The sequence below is a fragment of the Vombatus ursinus genome, unplaced genomic scaffold (assembly GCF_900497805.2).
Source record: "Vombatus ursinus unplaced genomic scaffold, bare-nosed wombat genome assembly UNPS02000582.1, whole genome shotgun sequence".
Lineage (NCBI taxonomy): Eukaryota > Metazoa > Chordata > Mammalia > Diprotodontia > Vombatidae > Vombatus > Vombatus ursinus.
In genome coordinates this window covers 27,049,137-27,071,912 of record NW_020940360.1, presented here as the reverse complement: position 1 = coordinate 27,071,912, position 22,776 = coordinate 27,049,137, and positions in this window count along the sequence as shown.

Genomic DNA, 22,776 nt, shown 5'->3' with positions numbered 1-22,776 from the left:
ATCTTAGATAGAGCGGGTTTAACAAATGTTTGCTGTAGTAGATTGGATTGAGACCCATAGTTCTCTGTTGTTGGTCTCATCATTACTATAGGTACTTTGCCAGACCACTATCTAGCAGTTGACACTGCAGAGCACCCCCCGGGTTTTCATAACACTGTTCTTACCTGAATGTCCCACTATCTGTCTGATTACATTTGTCAGTGTATCTTAGAGCTATGTCTTGGACCTTCTCTTCTCTATCTACAATCTCCCTCTTAGTGATCTCACCAGCTCCCATGATTTCAGTTATCATCTCTATACAAAGAATTCCCAAAACAACATAACCAATCCTCATTTGTCTCCTGAATTTCAGTGTCTCACTAACAATTCCCTTTTGGGCATTTCTGCATGGTGGTTCCATAAGCAACTCAGATTCAACATGTCCGAAATAGAATTTAATATCTCTACCTTGCCCCAAAAAAACACTGCTTATTCTAATTTCCCCATTCCTGCCAAGCGTACCACTATCCTTCTAACTTAGGCTTAAACACTGGAATTATTCTCAATTCTTCACTTTCCCTCACCTCCCATATCCAATCAATTGACCACTCTTGATTCTTATTCCAAAACATCTTTACCATATGGGACAATGAGGAAAGGTCTCTTATAGAGGGTAGCACCTAAGCTGAGCTTTGAAAGGAACCAGGGATTCTAAAAACAGAGTTGAAGAGGGAGACCATTCCAGGAATGGAGGACAGCCTATGCAAAGGCATAAGAGATGGAATGACTTATATGGGAAACACACCAAGTAGGAATTTTTCGAATGTGAAGTACATGAATCCTCCTCTATTTCCCTGCCTTCATTCTCCCTCTTAACTCATTTGAAAATGGCTATTCCATCAATAACCTATTGACTTCTAGCTAGTAAGGTATAATCAATTTAACTTTTGTGATGTTATTTAGTAATCCCTGACAGAAATTTGATTCAGTACCAAGTTATTCCCCTTTATCAGAATGTTAAGTTCTTTAAGAGCAAAAATATTTCAGTTCTGTCTTTGTACCCCAGAACCTAGCATAGTAACTACACAAATAATGTATTGTTTCATTGAATTGAATTGAAATTGGGGGACAGAAAGAGGCAGGAAAATGCTAAAAATGTGAGTGGGGTGAATTACCTTGCAGAGAAAAGTCAACATTTCAGGAAACTTCATTCAACCTCTGTGGCCCTCATATTCATTCAGAGGCTTATTTGTGTTGGAAACTGAGGGAGATACAAAATAAATAAAATGTATTCCTTTTTCTTAATGTATTTATATTAATATAAATGTCATAAAGACTCCTGAAACTTTTTGAACAGAATATACTATCTGCCCCAGATAAATAAAATTATTATTTTCCTCTCCTATCCAATATCCCTCAACATATTAAATAGTAAACACAAATATACTAAGCCATGTACATAAAGTATTTATTTTCTTTAATTTATGAGCCTAGCTCATAATGTAACATTTTCTTGTGGCATATATATATATGTGTGTGTGTGTGTGTGTGTGTGTGTGTGTGTGTGTGTGTATTTGTGCATATATACCCCCACACCCACATATATATAGATAGATATAGATAGATAGATATAGACATATGTATGGTATATGTAGTCCTCTGCTTTCCACAGATCCTCCCACATGTGTATTAATCTTGCAAAAGGGCAAGCACTTAACCAATTTGTTTTTAATGGAGCATCCAGTATAGCTGCATGAATAGAGGCATCATCATAAAATGGGAAAAGCAATGGATGAATACTCATGAGAACCTACTTTGAATATTGGCTCTACTATTAACCTCCTATGTGACTTTGGCCTAGTCAGTTCATCTCTCTGGATTTCAATTTCTTGGTATGTAAAAATTAAAAGATTTGGATGATCTATAAGGACCTTTGCTTAACTTAATCCTGCCCTGTCTATTTGTAGTAGGCTTTGAGGGACTATAAACACTAGATATGGATACATTTTGTACTTAGTCATGAATGTAAATTTGTTCCTTGCCTACTTCCTACCCCATGACCATGAGGTCAGTGCAGCCTTAAGACCAGAGTATATCAGGAATATAATAATCATAGTTCATATTGACATGTGACTTTATATGGATATATGACATAGCAGAACATATAGAGAATTTGGAGTCATAAGACCTGTGTTCAAATTCCTGCTCTGCTACTTAGTACCTTTGTAACCCTGGGTAAGACATTACTCTCTTCAGACTTCTGTAAAATAAGGGATTTGGACTTGGTGATCTCCCAGAATCTAGATTACAAAGCATATTCCTTACAAAAGGTAACTAATAGCTAACATTTATATAGCTCTTTAAGATTTGAAAAGTCCTTTACATATATTATGTCCCTTCCTCAAATGTTATTGTCACCATTTATTTTACTGGACCTGTGATTTTATTAGGATATGGAACTCCCAATGAGAAAGCTCCCTCTATCAATAAATGTGAGCACTTGCTACACAAATTGATTTTAGGGAGTTACCTGGGGGCACTGAAAGGATAAATAATTTGTCCAGGGCCACACAACAAATATGTGTCAGGTATGGGGCTTGAATCTGGGTCTTCTCAATTTCAAAGCCTACCCTCTATCTATTATACCATGTTTCCTTAGATGACACAAAGAGGCAGCACAAATCAGTGAAAAGAGCACTAATTTTTAGGTTAGAAGACCTAGGTTAAAATTATGGCTCAGTTTCTAATTACATGTGAGAACTTATGCAAGTCACTCAACCTCTCTATCAGTTTTCTCTTCTATAAAAATGAAGAGATTAGATGACCCAGAAAGTCCCTACCTGCTCTAAATTCTATAATGCTGTAATTAGAACCCAGCTCTTCCAAATCCAAAACTCTTTCCATTAGACCAACACTGTCAATGGACCAGTGTACCTGAAACAGTTCAGATGTTGGACAGCTCTACTTCCTCTTCTTCAGTAGTGTGTTATCTTTCTTGACCCCTAAGGAAGATTTAGCCATATTCTTCTTGTCTATAGCAGGTAAACTAGAACCTAGCATAAATTGTTTGATTATGAGAAGAAATGTTGATCCGTGTAGAGAAAACACATTAAGAACAGATATTCTGCTGATATAAAAAGTGTCTTCTAAAAAAGGAGTGAAGCAAAAAGAGGTAAATTGTTTTCATTGGCTACATGATTGCTGCATGTGGGCTACATGCTGTACTGAATGCACAGAAGCCCATTGAATTCTTACACTCTAGAAGGTTACAAGGGTGGTTCCGGACTTCGCTAAAAAATGCCTAAAGCAAACTAGTATTCATTTGCTTTTTCCTGTACTACACAGAAGAGTTACAAAGCTTTCCCTTTTTACAGCAGCCTCCTGGAATAACCTAATTGAATATCAGGAGCAGTGACTCCCCAGAGAGGAATTCTATTATGACCTTTAGTGACTTCCCAGCTGCCTGAGGCCCAGGTCTACAAAAGATAAATATTTTGTTTGTGCTTGGTTTCTGAGAATAGCTCACCTGAGCCCTAAATTCATATCTGAAACAAAGTAATTGCACCCCTCTGTGAAGCTGCATTGACACTAAACCTAGCATTTCACTTCACTAGCATGATCAAAAAGGGTTCCAAAAATGGATGGGAATGCAGGGGGTAGTCACATGCTTATTAAGAGACCAGAGGGATTGATTTGTGAAGAAAGATGAAAAGAACTAATTATCTGGAGCTTGGGCAAATGACAACAAAAAGAAACAGGGCTGCTTTTAAGTAGTGTTTATGATGAGGATACATAACAAATATGGGGTAAGAATGCCTTATGTGAAAAGGGATAGAACAGAGATAGAAGATGAAATTAAGCAAAGGCAAAATAAGCAGGAGAAGAGCAATCTGTATATTCCCAAAAATGCTGACAGTACTATGAGGAGCAGAAGTCCGGTCGGCATTTTTATATCTAGCACATGGGCCTTTTTCTCTCCTTCCCATGTGTTTTTTGTACATCCTTGAAGTTATGGATGTAATCTATGTATAGGCTGTGTAGAAAAGAGGAAAAATGATTTAATAATTACTGGATGTCAGGATAAAAGAGTTGATTAGTCTTATCTGTTCAATTACAAAATAATTTTCTAAAGGTAGCAGCTCATCCATTTGGATTTTAGCTAGAAAAAAAAATTGAAGAGCATATGTTCTGTATAGCCGGCCTCTGGTTCTGTATAACAAAAACAATAAAATGATGACCTAGCACAGGTGCCTAAGGTCACTGGGTAACCTTCATATTGGGTAGATAAGTATCTTCTACAGGGTTAGGATGTCCAATGTAGATCCTATTGAAAGAGCCTCAAGACTCTCTTATAAGTGCTGAAAGAAAGGAAATCATGTACTTTCTTTTAAAAAAAAATTATTTGTTGATCTTTTAGGGGTTTTGTGTCACTGTCATTCTTCTATGTTTGGAATAAACTCCTTCCTTATCTCCTTCTTTCAGAATTCCTAGCTTCCTTCAGGGCTTAGTTCAAGTACTTCCTTCGATATATGTTTTTTCCCAATCCAAAACCCCTCCCTTCACCACCAGGTTAGTACCTTTCCCCAAATATCCCTTTATATCTATGTTGTATATGTATATTATGTATACATATATGTGTATTATATATTGTCTATATATACATACATAGTGTATATATAAATACATGTGTATTATATATTACACACATTGTCTTCCTTGGCTTGAATGTCTTGAGGAAAGGAACTGTTTTTTTTTTCTTTTGCTTTTAGAGAGATTGTTGAATCCAATACCTTCATTTATACAGATGTGAAAACTGAGGCACAGAGAAAGAAAGTGACTTGACTAGGTTCACATAGATGGTACGTGAGAGAGGATTTGAACTCAAGTCTAGCAAACTCCCATATCAGTTCTTTAGTATGAGACCTACCTGCATTGAATAAGGCCACCATAGAACTCTCTGATAACAAAGTAAATCAAGCTACTAAAGCAAGTGACTGTGACAAAATACGCGATAGTTCACAGTCATAGTCTACTACCTATCTATCAAGAAGACTGAAATTTGTTTCATCACCAGATCTTTGGAACCAAGAATATACACTGTACATCATATAAATTCTGATGTCTTTTGATATTGTTATTTAAATGATTGTATCCTATATTGATCAGATTTTCCTTCTTTTGTTCCTTTTCTCTGTCATACTATCACCGCCTCTAACTTCCTAGTGCATGGAATTTGTATCAATGACAGTGTGTATATATGAGTTTAAGATTAAGCAAAACACAGGAGGAAATAAGACAAAATGTAAGCATGAAAATAATTTGGAAATCAAATAGGGATTAGTTTTAAAGAAAATACTCTTGTGAGACATAAATGAAAACTCAAATGGAAACAAATTGAAAAAATATGTTTCATAAAGTCTCCAAATGATGTATTAGGAGACAAGGAAATATTAGAAAATGCTCTTTTTAAAGAATTTTAAGAAAAGGCAGAAAATATTGGCATTTTTAAGGCAAGAAGGTGATAAGGTCAAAGATGCATTAAAAAAGGACTGATAGAAAGGAAGATGAATTTAAAATGTCGTAATTGATTAAAAAATTAAATGTGATCATATGGAAGTAATAATAAAAATAATAAAATATTTAACCATTTATTAACACTGAAAGTCACTCATCTGATCCTGATTAGCAAAGAATGGATCTGGCCCTAGTGAGTCCCACAATCATCCTGGTGATTTTTGGCTATAATTCTGATGGGTGGAGGCAGTGAGTTAAAGCTTAATTCTCTATCATTTTCAAATCTTCTAAACTATAGCTTGACCCAATTATCAGCCCTACAAATGAAAAACTTATTACTGGAACTGATATTCTGGCATCTCTCACACTTTCACATTTTTCACCTTTGCCCCAATTCACAGCACTTCTTTTTGCACACTTCTTCTATGGCTCTCCCACCAGAGGGGACTTTCAATACCATATAGCAGAGAAAGGGGCAGATGGCACAAGAGAGATATTACCAAGAGAAAGCCGCAAGATTTATTGAGTCAGTCAAGTAAAAAAGAATGAGAAGATATGTATGTGTATACGTAATTATTGTAGAAAGAGGTATGTAAACCAAGGAAGATAAGTTATGGTTATAAGGTAATAAGATTAATATCCATTATCTAATTGATAAATGGCCAAAATATGAATAGGCAGTATTCAGAGGAAGAAATCCAAGCTGGCAATAGTCAGAATTTTTAATGCTCTTAATTACTATTAAAGAAATGCAAATTAAAACAAACTGAGATATAGCCTCGCAACCATAAAATTGGCAAAACTGACAAAAAATGAAAAAACAAATGCTGGAGGAAATGTGGGGAAATAAGTACACTAACACATTGTCAATAGAGCTGTGAACTGGTCTAATCGTTCTGGAAAGCAATTGGGAAACAATGCCCAAAAAACTATTAAACTGTATATATCCTTTGCTATTAGAGCTATATCATACAGATAAAAGAAAGAGGAAAATAACTCACATACATAAAAATATTTATAGTAACTCTGTGATGGCAAAGAATTGGAAACTTTGGCGGGGGTTGCCCATAAATTGGAGAATAGCTAAACAAGTTATGGTATTTAAATGTATTGAATACTGTTGAGCTGTAAGAAATGAGGTAGGGGATAGTTTCAGAGAAATGTGGGAAGACTTGTATGAACTGATGCAGAGTAAAGTGAATAAAGACAAAAGAGCAATTTATAGAATAACAATATTGTAAAGACAACTTTGAAAGTCTTAGAAACTATGATCAATTCAATGACAAAAAAACAATTCCAAAGGATTTATGGTGAAATATACTACTCACTTCCTGATAAAGAGGATTGAAATGTTTTTTACGTGGCCAATGCAGGATTTTTTTTTTGCTTGACTATACATGTTTGTAATAAAGATGGAGAAATGTTTTTCTTGATTTTTCAATGAAATGGAGGAGATAAGAGGAATAAAAGTCAGATCTTTGTTTGAAAAAAAATTTAGTTTAATAAATTTTAAAAGTAACTAAACATGTCCTCAAAATTGAACTTAACATTTTATATCCCAACCTTGTCTGCCTAAAGAATAGAAAAAGAATATAAAAATACCAGTGCTGTATGGAATAAAAGACAAATCATGAAAGTTCATTAGGGGGAATGAAGTAGCCAAAAGTGTGCATTTAGCTAACCAAATATTAAATTCATATACCAATACTCTTTAAAACATTTTAGTCATTTTTGATGGAGATCTAAAAATGCATTGTATACTTACTTCTCTGTCCATGTAAACAAAGTAAACTCAGCACAATTTAAAATTTTCTTCATAACTCAGAGTCATCATTATGAACATCAATCATGAACACCTCTTCAGCAACCAATAAGGTATGTAAAGGTACTTGTTCCTATACTGAATGATCCCAAACTCCTTTGATGCCCTGGTAAGTATATCCTTTAGAGTGGCATCCCCTTAAAGGGAAGTGAAGTATACAATGCTTTGTTAGTACTTTCAGTGATAATAGCATCATAGAAATTTAATGTTAGAAAGAAATCTTAGAGATCATTGAATTCGAATGTTCCTCTCTAATCTCATTTCTTTATTTCAAAAGTGAAGCAAATAAAACTCAAGGATATGTTATTAAATAAAATAAGTTTATGCTAATATCACACCATGGAGTACATATAAATGTAAAGGGAAACTATTCCCTAATGACCTCTCACCCAATGTTACTGGCTGATTAAGCATTAGGCTAGCCAGGAACAACTTTATTTGGCAGACAAACCACCTCTGGATGGCCTAAAGCTGATTAGCCAATCAGTAAAAGGAGTAGGAAAAATCATGGAAGATTCCAGATGTGCTGTCCTCCACTTCACTAATGCAACACAATGTGCTGGACAGCAGAAGAATACTGCTGCTCCAGAAAGACCCTAGAAATAAAAATATGAGCAGAGTTCTGAACTAGGACCCAATGAGAACCTCTTCCTGGGTCAGGTTATTGCAGATCAATTTTTCTGTACTGTAGTAATAGCTCTTTTCCAATCCCTAGTCAAAATTGAAAGCCATATAGCTCTCAGGGGCAAAAAAGATAGGCAGAACCTCAGTCTTAATTACCTGTAACCCATCTTCTACCATTGGGCAGCTAAGTGGCACATTGGATAGAGTGCTAGGCCTGGAGTCAGGAAGACTTATCTTCATGAGTTCAAATATGGCCAACACTGGGACAAGTATGACCCTGGGCAGGTCACTTAACCCTGTTTGCCTCAATTTCCTCATCTCTAAAATGAGATGGAGAAGGAAATGGCAAATCACTCCAATATCTTTGCCAAGAAAACCCCAAATTGTAGTCACAAAGAGTCAGCATGACTGAAAATTACTGAACAATAACAATCTGTCACTGACATAAAAAATGGATGCTCTAACTCTAACTCAGCACCCAGTCTCTTTTTTTTCTTTCTGGGGCCTCTGCCATAAAATTCATATCACGAGTGTGGCTTGTTTAGAATTTACTCTCAAGTGAGAAGAGTAAAACACTCTTAGTTATTGGGCTAGAACTACAAGCTGAATCCTCAAATATTCCAATAAGACTACATCCTTGCCTTGAGAGTTTCAAAATATTCTGAGCTGGGAGGTATTATCCAGGCTAAATGACTAATTTAATTTTTATTATAAAGTGGAAAATAATTAGTAAACAGCAAACAAATATAAAAAAGGGAAAAAAATGGGGATTGTACACAAAACCCCTAATCTACTATATGTATACATATATATGTATGTGTGTGTGTGTACATATTTTGCTTTATATATACATAAAATTTAATGTGGTAATAGCAGAATGGTCCTGTTTATGTCCTCCTCTTAATCCAGCTTTGTTCTCCTCTGTATACTTTTTAAATATTTCATTGGCACTCCCTTTTTTATCATTTTTTTGCATCATTAGCAGGAAAAAAGTGAAAAGGAAACAACTAGAAAAAATAGTACAAGTTTTTAAAGAACATTTAACTTCTTCCCAAATAAAAGCCCTTCCTTGTAACCAAAGTATAGTCAATTAAAATGATTTGTGCTATAGTGGTCGTGTCTAAAAGTGTATATCTGATTCTGAGCCTACAGTCTATCAATTGTCTACCAAAAAAGAATAGAAAACATGCTTCTTCTTCATCCTTAGTCATGATTGGTCATTTTAATTGACTAACATTAAGTCATAGGATCATAAATTTTAAATTGGACAGCCTTAGACATCATCAAGTCCAACCTCTCCATTTTCCAGAAAAGGAAACTGAGGCACAGAGAAGTTAAGTGACTTGCACAGACTCAGGTGGTTGGTAAATGTCTAAAGAAATACATTTTTAACACAAGTCTTCTTGACTTCGAGTGCTCCAGGGTGTCTCTCAAAGCTGTTTCCCTTTACAATATTATAATCATTGTAAAAACAGTTCTGGTTCTGCTCACTTTGCTCCGCAACAGTTCATACATATCACCCATGTTTTTCTGAATTCATCCCTTTTTTCATTTCTTATGGCAATAAATAGTTCATTATATTCACAAACCAAAATTCGCTGATCTACTCCTGAAAGATGGGTATCCATTTTGTTTATAATTCTTTGATGAAACAAAAGCATTACAAAAAATACTTTTGCACATATTGATCCTTTACTTCTTTGGATATGTACAGTTTAGGGATTTTTTAAAATATGGTTCCAAAACAATTTGGATATGAGATGACATGATGTTCTAATCTTTCCTAGACTGCTTTTCAATTTTCCCAATGGTTATTGCCAGTGAGTCCTGACTTTAGTAGTTTTTGTTAGAGGGCTTATGGAACATTATATTGCTGTATTCAATTGTTTCAAGAATTTTTGTTCTTTTCTTTTTCACTGATCGTGTTTTCTATTTTTTAACCATACCATGCAGTTTTGATTATCATTATTATTTTGGAGTAGAGTTTGAGACATGGTACTGGGAGGTAGCTCCCTCTCTCCCCTCTTTAAAGTCAAGAAAAATCTAGAAAGGTCAATGCATTTGAGTATTACAAAGGGACATCATGATGATGATGAAGTGCTACTATTTTAATAGAGGGAGAAGAGACAGTGTCCCTTTATAATCTCAATGCCTTCAAATGTCACAGGAAGAATAAATAAGGTAAAATTTATGATTTTTCTAGTTTGGTACCATAATTCTTTATTAGATTGATTGGTATGTCACTGAATCTATAAATAAATTTACATTTTATTCTATTTTTATTATAATATGCCAAACCATGAAAGATTAATATTTGCTAATTATTTGTCTTTATATCTATAAAGAATGTTTTATTGTTGTGTTTACATAATTCATGTGTAGATGTGTTGGTAATTTTATATATATATATGCATATATATATAATTATTTTGAATTGAATGTATTTTTCTATCTCCTACTGAGTTTAGTTGATGACTTACAGTAATGTTGATACTTTTGTGGATTCATTTTACATCCTACTACTTTACTGAAGATATTAATTATTTCTATTAATATTTTAGTTGACTCAATAAGGTTTCCTAAATAAACCATCACATAATCAGTGACAGTTATAACTTTTTCTTCTGTGCTTATTCCCTACATTGCTTTTTCTGTCTTATTGTAATAGCTAGTATTTCTGGAACTTCTTCAAATAATAATGATAACAATAAACATCCTTGCTTTATCTCTGACTTTATTTTAAAATCTTTCACTATTTTTCCATTAGATAAGATGCTTACTTTTTGTTTTAGACATACCATTTATGATATCAAGAAAAGTTCCAGTTAATCCAGTGGTTTTTATGCTTTCTTATATATCATACAGAAAGGCATTGTATCTTATTCAGTTATGATTTTTTATTGTTGTTAATATGGCTTATTATGTTTTTAGTTCCCCTAATAGTGAACCAGCTCTGCATTCCTAGTAAAAATCCTACCTGTTCATCATATATGTTTTAGTATGTTACTGTAGCTTTGTTGCCGATATTTTATTCAATAATTTTGCATTAATACTGATCATAAGTATTGATCTACAGTTTTTTCTGATTTCTCTCTCTTACTTTTATGAATCAGGGTAATATTTGTCTCATAGATTTGGTAAAATTCTATCTTTCCCTATTTTTGCAAATAATTTATGTAAAATTAGAGTTAATTGTTCACTGAATTCTTGATAGATATCAATCGTGTTTTTTATTGTGGTATGGGAGTTCATTTACAACTTGTTCAGTTTCTGGATTTAAATTCTCTATTTCTTATTCTTGCTTATAACTATTCCCTTTCTTACTCTACTCTTTCTCTTATAGCCCACCACTTTTTTTCCTCTGTAGCTATTTGTAACCCTGCTAAGTTTAAGATATTTCTGCACCAAACTCTTTGTGTGCATTCAATCTTCCTTTATCTGTTTCAGATAGGAGTAAGATCATGAGATACCCACTCCCTCCATCCCTTTCACCATGTTAATATACTCTTCTTCTCTTGTGCTCTATTTATGTGAATTAAGTTCCTCTCTCTTCTCCCTTCTTCCCTAGCTATGCTTTCTTCCCCTCTCTTTTCTTTCCTCTATTAAAACCAAAAAAGCAGAACGAAATTAGTTCCTGAATTTACCTTATTTATTCTGACATTTGAAGGCATTGAAATTATAAAGGGACACTGTCTCTTCTCCCTCTATTAAAATAGTACCACTTCATCATCATCATGGTGTCCCTTTGCAATACTCAAATGTACTGACCTTTCTAGAGTTCTCTTGACTTTCCCATTTGCATTTCCAGTGTTCTGCTCATTTCTTGTCTTTTCCTAAGGAATGTGTCAGAAGGAGGTCTTGAAACCAAGTCAGGAAGTAAGTGGCTTCACCAGAACCATATAACTAATAAGATGAGAGCCTAGCTCTTCTGAATCTATGTCCAAAAGTCTTTCCATCATAACACAATTCCTTAAAATATCCTAAGCTAGAAAGAGTTAACAGAGCTTCTAAATGAGTCTAACATAATCAGGAGGTGCCTTTAGATACAGTGAGAATCTGGCTCAATCAGTGCTGAGCTAATTCTTTATTAGCCAAAGTCTGATCCTGTGCATTTTAAAAGGCACATAGGCTTCATAGTGTTGCATAAAATGTCTGACGCTAATTTATCTTCCCTTGATTGTTTTCCACAAATATTCTCTGATGTTTCCTTCTGTCTTTTATGTTCTTTGAAATGGCTTTGAAGTGTATTAGAAACAGTCATGGTGAGCTAGCTACAATGCTGGCTCTCCAAGCTCTGTTCTACCCCTCCATCCTACAGTAGGGAATCTGTCATTGTTTATTTTTCTAAGGCAATTTCTACATAGAAATGCAAAGTAATCACAGAAATATGGAATCTTCGATTGTAATTTTCACTGATCATCTAAAATATGGTGAGATTTCCTGAGAGTGGTATTCCAATCCAAAGTTTGGCAAATGGAATACTGTAAACCTACAAAAATCCATCTCCAGTAGGGATAATACAAGGTGGAATGAGTAAGGAAGGGAATACTCAGGTAAAGAGGAACTTCATATTGCCACTCCACTCACATACTCCCTAGTTTTCAAAGGTTTATTGCTGGTAGGAAGAACAATGTTGAGGCTGCGTTAGGCTAGAAAAAAGCAGTGCAAATTTATTTAAGGTGGCATAGTAGATAGAGCACCAGGCCCAGAGTCAGAAAGACCTGGGTTCAAATCCAGTCTCAGACATTTACTAGCTATATGACCCTGAGCAAGTCATTTATCCCTCTTGACCACAGTTTCCTCACATGTGAAATGAGCTGCTGAAGGAAATGGTAAGCTATTATAGTATCTTTACCAAGAAAATCCCAAATAGGGTCACAAAGAGTTAGACATGACTGAAACAATTGAACAACAAAATTAGAAAGAGCTAAGTCCACATATAAACATTCCTAATATAATCAGGAAATATCTTTAGATATAGTGAGTATCTGGCACACTCAAGGCTTAATGTATTCTTTATAAACCAAAGTATGATCTCATGTATCCTAAATGGCAAAGAGGTTGATATTTCTTAAAGTGTTTGAAACCAATTTATCTTATTTTTTCTCACAAATATTCTTTAATGTAGTCTTCTATCTTTTATGTTTTTGAAAACATCTTGGCTAATTTTGTAGTTGATAAATGGCAAAGGATATGAACAGGAAGTTTGCAGAAGAAGAAATCAAAGCTATCAAGTCACATAAAAAATACTATGAATCATCACTGATTAGAGGAATGAAAATTAATACAACTCTGAGATACCACCTCAAATTTCCCAGATTGGCTAACATGACAGAAAAGGAAAATGGCAAATGCCGGAGGGGATGTGAAGAAATGGGACACTAATGCACTGTTGATGGAGTTGTGAACTACTCCAACCATTTCAGAGAATGATTTTAAATTACACTCAAAGGGCTATAAAACTGTGCATACCCTTTGACCTAGCAATATCACTATTAGATCTATATCCCAAAAGGGAAAGGGAAAGAGAAAAAGAAAAGGGAAAAGGACATTTTTGTACAAAAATATTTATAGAAACTCTTTTTGTAGTAGCAAAGAATTGTAAATTAAGGGAATGCCCATCAATCTGGGAAAGGCTAAACAAGTTATCATATATGATTGTGATGGAATACTATTGTGCTATAAGAAATGGCAAGCAGGATGGTTTCAGAAAAACCTGGGAAGACTTACATGAACTCAAGCAAGGTGCAGTGAGAAGAACCAGAACATTTTACATAGTAACAGTAATAGTGCAAAGATGATCAAATGTGAAAGACTTAGCTACTCTGATAAAGACAATGATCCAAGACAATTCCAAAGACTTTTGATGAAAAATGTCATCCACCTCCAGAGAGAGAATGGATGAACTCTGAATACAGATTGAAATGTACTGTTTTTTCCACATGTATCATCAAAATCAAATTACCTTCTGAAGGAGGAACAAAGAGCAAAAGGGAGAAAGAGAATTTGGAACTCAAAATTTTTAAAATGGTTGTTAATTTTTTTACATATAATTGGGAAATATTTAATGAAATAAATAAAAATGGTTTTTAAAAAGAAAGGTAATGTGTTGGCTATACAACTGTGACTCCCTACAAATATCCTTTAATGATTTTTGTGCCTGGGTGTTAAAGCACTAGAAAAAGTAAAAAAAATGCATCTAAAATCAATGAAGTGGGAAAGGCAACACAGCTTAAGTGTGAAGGTAGTGCCAGGAGTATACACCAATCACCAATATGCTTAAGTAGTGAGTAACAGTGGAACAATGGAGGTGGCATTCACAAACTATATGTATCAAGGAAACATAGATGCAGTGGTTTGGGGTTCCAAGTAATATTTTTCCTATGAATCTCTGTATCCCACTGATATACGACATATCCCACGAAGATATACTGAAGAGTTCATGTCATATATGTTTCTGTTCCGGTTTCTCTTTTGTCCATCAAAGCTTTGAGGTCAGAAGCACTTAAGTGATAAAGGTTGTGATACAGTGAAAAGAACTGACTTATCAGTCAGCATATCTGGGTTCAGATCCTACTTCTATTGCATTTTGTCTTGGGAAAGTCACTTACCTTCTCTGTGCCTCATTTTTCAAATCCATGAAATTTTGGGATTGGACTAGATGGCTTCTAAGGGCCATTATAAATTTATGATCCTTTGACTTGCCCAAGATCAAACAGCTATTACATGTTGGAGCCAGGATTTATGGTGTCCTTTCTACTACATATCTATTTGTTATACTGAATTATAGTTGAAAGAGACCATAGAGACCATTTAGTAAATCCTTTTCATTTGCCAATGAGGGAAAATGACATTCAAAGTAGGAAAGTGGATCACAAGAGGCCACACAGTATCAGAACCAGACACCAGTTCTCCACTTAGTTTTCCATGTAGCTATAGCTAGGCAATGCGCTCGAGAATTAGTTGAAGGCAGCCCTAGGACCTTTGAACCAGAGATGGATGGAGCAAAGATGGATGTATAAGCAAAGAAGCCTCTGCTCCTAGAATCTAAATTTGACAAAATTAACCCTTCACTTCTGAGAACTTTTCAACTCTCACCTGTTAATGACCCACTGATTTCTATTCTTGAAAAAGAATAGCTCTCTTCTCTCCCTCATAATGTTTTTTAATTTATTTTATTCTGAACTTAAGAAATAAAACAAGCATTTCCATAACAAAGTGGAATAGAAAAACAGAGGATTGCACTAAAATTGCAAACCCATCATGTACAACTTGCTATTCCTTTCAAATATACAACAGTTATGTAACTTTTACTCTCCCTCCCCAAACTTCAAGATGGCTACCATTACACACAAATCTCTTTGTGTGTGTGTGTGTGTGTGTGTGTGTGTGTGTGTGTTCTTTTCTCTGGACACAGACAGCATCTTCCTTCATAGGATCTTTGCAGCTAATTTGGATATTTATAATAGAATGACTTGGTTGCTCAAAATTGTTCTTAAAACAATACTGCAGTTACTGTATACAGTGTTCTCTTGTTTCTGCTCATTTCACTCTTCATTATTTCATGGAGGTCTCTCCATGCTTTTCTAAAATCATTGAACTCATCATTTCTTGTAACAGAGTAATATTCCATCATGAACATAGACCACAATTTGTTTAGCCATTCCCCAATTGGCAATTCTTTGCCACCACAAAGAGAGCTGTTATAAATCTTTTAGAAAAGATAGATAGGTCCTTTTTCTTTTTCCCTAATTATCTTGGGAAACAGACCTACTAATGGTATTGTTGGGTCAAACGGTATAGGCAATTCAATAATTCTTTGGGCATAATTCCTAATTTCTCTCCAAAATGGTTGGATCAGCTCACAGATCCACCAACAATGAATTAGTGTCCCAATTTTTCCACGTCCCCTCCAACATTTGTCACTTTCCTCTTCTATCATTTTAGACAATCTGGTAGGTACAAAATGATATATGAAGATTGTTTTAATTTGTATTTCTCTAACCAATAATGATTTAGAGCATTTTTTCATATGATTATAAATTGCTTTTATTTCTTCATCAGAAAAATTCTATTTCATATCTTTTGACCATTTATCAATTGGGGAAATGACTCACATTCCTATAACTTTGACAAGGTTATTTATATATTTGAGATATGAGATCTTTATCTGAGGAACTGTTTACTATTTTTTCCCATTTTCTGCTTTCCTTCTGATGTTGGTTACATTTGTTTTATTTATACAAAAACTTTTAAAATTTAATGTAATCAAAGTTCTCCATTTTATAACTCACAATGGCCCCCCCTTTCTCTTTTATTCATAAATTGTTCACCTATTCACAAGTCCAATAGGTAATACATTCCATGTTCTTCAAATGTTCTTGTAATATCTCCTTTTATATCTAGGTCAGGTATCCATTTTGGCATTATCTTGGTAAATGGTATAAAATATTTGTCTATGCCCAATTTCTGCCAGACCATTTTCCAGCTTTACTAACAATTTTTTTTTACCAAATAGTGAATTCTTATTCCCAAAACTTAAATCTTTACACTTGTCAAACACTCGGTTACTATATTCATTTGCTGCTGTAGATTATATGTCTACCTTGTTCATTGATCTACCTTTCTATTTCTTAGCCAATACCAGATAGTTTTGATAATTACTCCCTTATAATATAGTTTAAGGTCTAGTACTGCTAAACCTCCTTCCTTTATGTTTTTCATTAATTCTTTTGATATTTTGGCCTTTTGTTCTTCCAAATGAATTTTGTTATTATATCTTTCTAGCTCAGTAAAATAATTTTTGCTCATTTAATTAGGATGGCATTGGATATATAGAATAATTTTGGTAAAATTGTCATTTTTATTATATTGGTCCTGCTTACACATGAACAATTGATGTCTCTATTTAAATCTTATTTTATTTGTGTACAAAATTTTTTGTGGTTTTGTTCATATACATCCTGGGTTTGTTTTGGTAGGTATATTCCCAGGTCTTTTATACTGTCCAGAGTAATTTTAAATGGGGTGTCTCTAGTTATCTCTTCCTGCAGGATCCTGTTGGTAATATATAAGAATGCTGATGATTTTTGTGAGTTTTTATATCCTGCTACTTTGCTGAAAAAATTATTTCATTTAACTTTTTAGTTAAGCCTTTAGGATTTTCCAAATATATAATAATATCATCTCCAAAAAGAGAAAGTTTTATTATCTCACTCCTCATCCTGATTTTTATTTCTTTTTCTTCTCTTCCTGCTATTGCTAGGATTTCCAATACAATGTTGAATAATACTGGTGACAGTGGGCATCCTTGTTTCACACCTGATCTTACTGGGAAGGCTTTTAGCTTATCTGCATTATAGATAATGCTTAGTGATGGTTTTAAGTAAATGCTTCTTATCACTTTAAGAAAAATTCCATTTATGCCTACATTTTCAAGTGTTTTTAATAGAAATGAGTATTGTACTTTATCAAATGCTTTTTCTGCATCTATTGACATTATCATGTGATTTTTGATGCTTTTATTATTGATATAATCAATTATATTAATAGTCATCCTTATGTTAAAGCATCCTTGCATTCATAGGATGAATCTACTTAGTCATAATATATAAACTTTGTAATATATTGTAATTTTTTAGCTAGTATTTTATTTAGGATTTTTGCATCTATACTCATTAATGAAATTGGTCTATAATTTTCTTTCTCTGTTTTGACTTTTCCTGGTTTAGGTATCAGTATAATATTTGTTTCATAAAAGGACTTTGGTAGTACCCTTTCTTTATTATTCAAACAATTTATTTAATATTGGAATTAATTGGTCTTCAAATGTTTGATAGAATTCACTTGTAAATCTGTGTTTACACATCTCCATGTGTTTTTTTCTTAGGAAGCTCATTTTTGTCCTGTTCAATTTCTTTTTTTCTAAAATAGGTTTATTTAGATATGATATTTTCTCTTCTGCAGTTTGTATTTTTGTAAATATTCTTCCATTTCACTTAAGTGGTCAAATTTGTTGGCATATAATTGGGCAAAATAACTCCTTATAATTACTTTGATTTCATCTTCTTTAGTGGTATATTCAGCCTTTTCATTTTTGATACTAGTAATTTGGTTTTCTTCTCTCTCCATATTAACCAATGGCTTATTTATTTTATTGGGGCTTTTTTCAGTAATACCAACTCCTAGGTTTATTGATTAGTTAAATGTTTTTCTTACACTCAATTTTATTAATTTCACCTTTAATTTTTAAGATTTCAAATTTAGTGTTTAATTGAGGATTTTTAATTTGTTCTCTTTCTGGCTTAATTATATACCCAATTCATTGGTTTGCTCTTTCTTCTTTTTTTTATTGATATAAGCACTTAGAGATACAATTTTACTCTGATTATAGCTTTTGCTGTATCCCATAGGTTTTGATATGTTGTTTCATTATTGTTGTTTTCTTTAATAAAATTATTGTTTCTATTATTTGTTCTTTAACCCATACATTCTTTAAGATTAGGTTGTTTAGTCTCCAATTAGTTTTTTCTATGTTTCCATGGTCCCTTATTAAATATAATTTTATTGCATTGTGGTCTATAAAGGAAGCATTTAATATTTCTGCGTTCTGCTTTTAGCTATGAAGTGTTTGTGCCCTAATATATGGTCAATCTTTGTAAAGGTACCACATACTGCTAATGAAAAAGATGTATTCCTTTCTATTTCCATTTAATTTTCTCCAGCCATCTATCATATCTAGCTTATCTAAAATTCTATTCAGTTCCTTAACTTTTTTTATTTATTTTTTGGTCAGATTTATCTAGTTCTGAGAGGGGAAGATTGAAGTCTCCCACTATCATAGTACTACTATCTATTCCACCTGTAATTCATTTAACTTTTTTTTAAAATTTAGATGCTATGGTACTTGGTACATATAAGCTTAGTATTGATGGATATTGCTTCATTGTCTATGGCTCCTTTTATCATAATGTAGTTTCCCTGTTTATATCTTTTAATTAAATCTATTTTAGTTTTGACATTGTGTGATATCATGATTGCTACCCCTGCTTTTTTTTGCATTGCCTGAGGCATAATACATTCTACTCCAGCCCTTTATTTTAACTCTGTGCATATCTCCCATTTTTAAATGTGTTTCTTGTAAGCAGCATATTACCTGATTCTGATTTTTAATCCATTCTGCTTTCCATTTCTGTTTTATGAGTGATTTCATCCCATTCACTTCACTCAGGCCCAATTTTGGTCCCCAGGATCTTTCCTCGGGTCTTCTCCAGTTGTTCCAGGAAGACTACTGCTCTGCTCCAACTCTTGTTTATTTTTGCCACTCTGAGGTGCTATTTTGTCTTGTTTGTGAAGGAAATCTGGAGATCTTGGAATTTTCTGACTTATACCGCCATCTTCTCAGAATCCAAACCTCCTCCCCCCATAATGTTGAAGAACAGAACAACATTCCTGTCCGTCAAGGTAGACCTGATAAGTATTAAAATGTAAGATTGAGCAATTATAGTTGTTTTGGGAAAATCCAGAAAGGCTACAGAAGGAGCTCTCTCTTTTTTTTTTGTTTTTTGTTTTTTGGTTTTTTTTAGGCAATTGGGGTTAAGTGACTTGCCCAGGGTCACACAGCTAGTAAGTGTCAAGTGTTTGGTCTGAGGCTGGATTCGAACTCAGGTCCTTCTGACTTCAGGATCGGTACTCTAGCCACTGTGCCACCTAGCTGCCCCCAGGAGCTCTCTCTTAAATAGTCTTAGAGGGCCCATCATGTGCTCCTGACACTTGAGGAAAGAACAGGGCAAAATATTTAGGGTTCACCTGAAAATCAGCACATTTCTGTTTTATTCAGTTCATTAAATTTTTCATTATCCATTTTTTTCACTTTTTACTGAGATTTTGGAGAACTTTATATATTGAATCCAACTACCAAGGAGCTAACTAGCTCTAGAATTAGAGGATCTGGTTTCAGATCCCATATTGGACCTTTCTATGTGACCTCAGGCAAATAAGTTAACCTGCATAGCCCTTAATTTTCTCATTGGTAAAAAGAAAGGTTAGATGAGATGATCTCTGAGGTCACTTCAAATTCTAAATCTATTACACTCTGATGATGCCATGACATTTTACATTTTTATATAGGTATCATGTGATATCTCAAATATCAAAAATAATGGTCAGTCATGTCAAGTAGACTGAACCATTCTCTAACCTGTAGATGGCCAGAGCCAAACAGAGCAGGCTAGAGACAGAAGTCAGGACAGAAAGTTTAATTTCAAAGTGAGGGGAATGGCTTGCAAGTAAGGAGAGGATCTAGAAACATGGGCCCATGCTCCATTCCTAGTGGGGGAACCTGAGGCAGTGTGGCTGAACCTTGATATATATACTTGTGCTTAGATAAAGAATCAAACAGTGTAGGGTAGCAACAGTAGTGCGGCAGAACAACATCAGTGAGGCAAGGTTGTCTAGTGACAAAAATACTGTTCATAGCAGGGCTTCATTTCTGGACCTGTTGATACTTGCCTGAGCTCAGGAACCATCAGTTCTGTGATTTAATTGCAGCAGTGTTCATCCAGAGGGTAAGCCTAAAAGATTGTTGTTATTCCAAGCTCAGGGCACAGCTTGCTTACTGGGCCTGAGCTCAGGAAAACAGGGTGTTTCCTATTATATTGACAGTCACCAGACTGACAAAGTGGTCCATGAACAAAACATTTAGGAATTCTTGAAACTATTTTTCACTTTACCTTTGTATCTCTAACCCCTTGCACAAAACAGGTGCTCATTAAAATTAAATTAAAGTTCAAATGGGGGGGCGGAGCCAAGATGGCAGAGTAAAAGCAATGATGTGCTTGAGCTCTCCCCACATCCCCTCCAAATACCTGTTCAAAATGGCTCTAAACAAATTCTAGAGCAGCAGAACCCACAAAAAGACAGAGTGAAACAAATTTCCAGCCCAAGACAACCTGGATGGTTGATTGGAAAGGTCTATTGTACCTAGCTGGGAGAGAAACACAGTTCAGCATCGGCACACAGGTAAAGATTAGGCCTCAGCAAACCTGAAGCAGGCCTTAGAGGACTGAATCACAGGCAGCTGAGGTGGTTTCCAGACTTCTCAACCCACAAACGGCAAAGACAACTCAGAAGGTCAGTAGGAAAAGTCTGTGACTAGAGTAAGAAAGGAGCTGGTCCCAGTCCCAGTCCCAGTGTGGTCCCAGAGTGGTGTCTGCTTCCAGAGCTCTCTGCCCACAGACTGAGGGGGAAATCAAGGGACTTATTAGGGGGGTATTTCAAGGATCTCTTTGCTGGTGCTGACGCAGGATTCTCTTGTTTTGCCCATGCTTGGATCTGGGTCACAGTTCTGGGTGGCAGTCCTCATAGATCTCAAGGTCTGTAATAGATTAGAACACAGGTCAGGAAAGGAGTAAACACCTTGCCCTTAATGGTACCACCTTGAAAGAACCGAAAATTTACAGGTCCCTAGAAGTATCTCTGAAAATAGCTGCACAAAACCCCCAAAGCTTGGGACAGTACATTCTCCACACTGGAAGCAGACCCCTACCTTAATAAAGAGTTTAAAACTCAAGTAATTGGCTGGGAACATGAGCAAACTGCACAAAAAAGTCAGACCATAGAATCTTTCTTTGGTGACAAAGAAGATCAAAACATACAACCAGAAGAAGACAACAAAGTCAAAGCTCCTACATCCAAAGCCTCCAAGAAAAATATGAATCAGGCCCAGGCCATGGAAGAACTCAAAAAGGATTTTGAAAAGCAAGTAAGAGAAGTAGAGGAAAAACTGAGAGTGATGCAAAAAATTCATGAAAAACCAGTCAACAGCTTGCTAAAGGAGACCCAAAAAAATACTGAAGAAAATAACATCTCATAAAATAGCCTAACCCAAATGGCAAAAGAGGTCAAAAAAGTCAATGAAGAGAAGAATGCCTTAAGAAGCAGAATTGGCCAAATGGAAAAGGAAGTCCAAAAGCTCACTGAAGAAAATACTTCCTTAAAAATTAGAATCGAGTAAATGGAAGCTAATGACTATGAGAAATCAAGACATTGTAAAATACAAAACTAAAAGAATGAAAAAATAGAAGACAATGTGAAATATCTCATTGGAAAAATAACTGACCTAGAAAATAGATCCAGGAGAGATAATTTAAAAATTATTGGACTATCTGAAAGCCATGATCATCATTCAAGAAATTATCAAGGAAAACTTCCCTGATATTCTAGAACCAGAAAGTAAAATAGAAATTGAAAGAATCCACCTATCACTCCCCAAAGGAAAACTCCTAGGAGTATTGTAGCAAATTCCAGAGTTCCCAGGTCAAGGTGAAAATACTGCAAGCAGCCAGAAAGAAACAATTCAAGTAGTGTGGAAACACAATCAGGATTACACAAAATTTACAAGTTCTACATTAAGGGACCAGAGAGCTTGGAATATAATATTCCAGAGGCAAAAGAAGAAAGGATTACAACCAAGAATCACCTTCTCAGCAAAACTGAGTATAGTGCTTCAGGGGGAAAAAATGGACATTCCATGAAATAGAGGACTTTCAAATATTCTTGATGAAAAGTCCAGAGCTGAATAGAAAATTCATCTTTCAAATACAAGTCTCAAGAGAAGCATGAAGAGGTAAACAAGAAAGAGAAATTATAAGGGACTTACTAAGGTTGAACTGTTTACATTCCTTCATGGAAAGATAATATTTGTAACTCATGAGACCTTTGTCAGTATTAGGGTAGTTAGAGGGGAAAAAATTATATGGATAGATAGATAGATAGATAGATAGATAGATAGATAGATAGATAGATAGATAGATAGATAGATAGATAGATAGATAGAT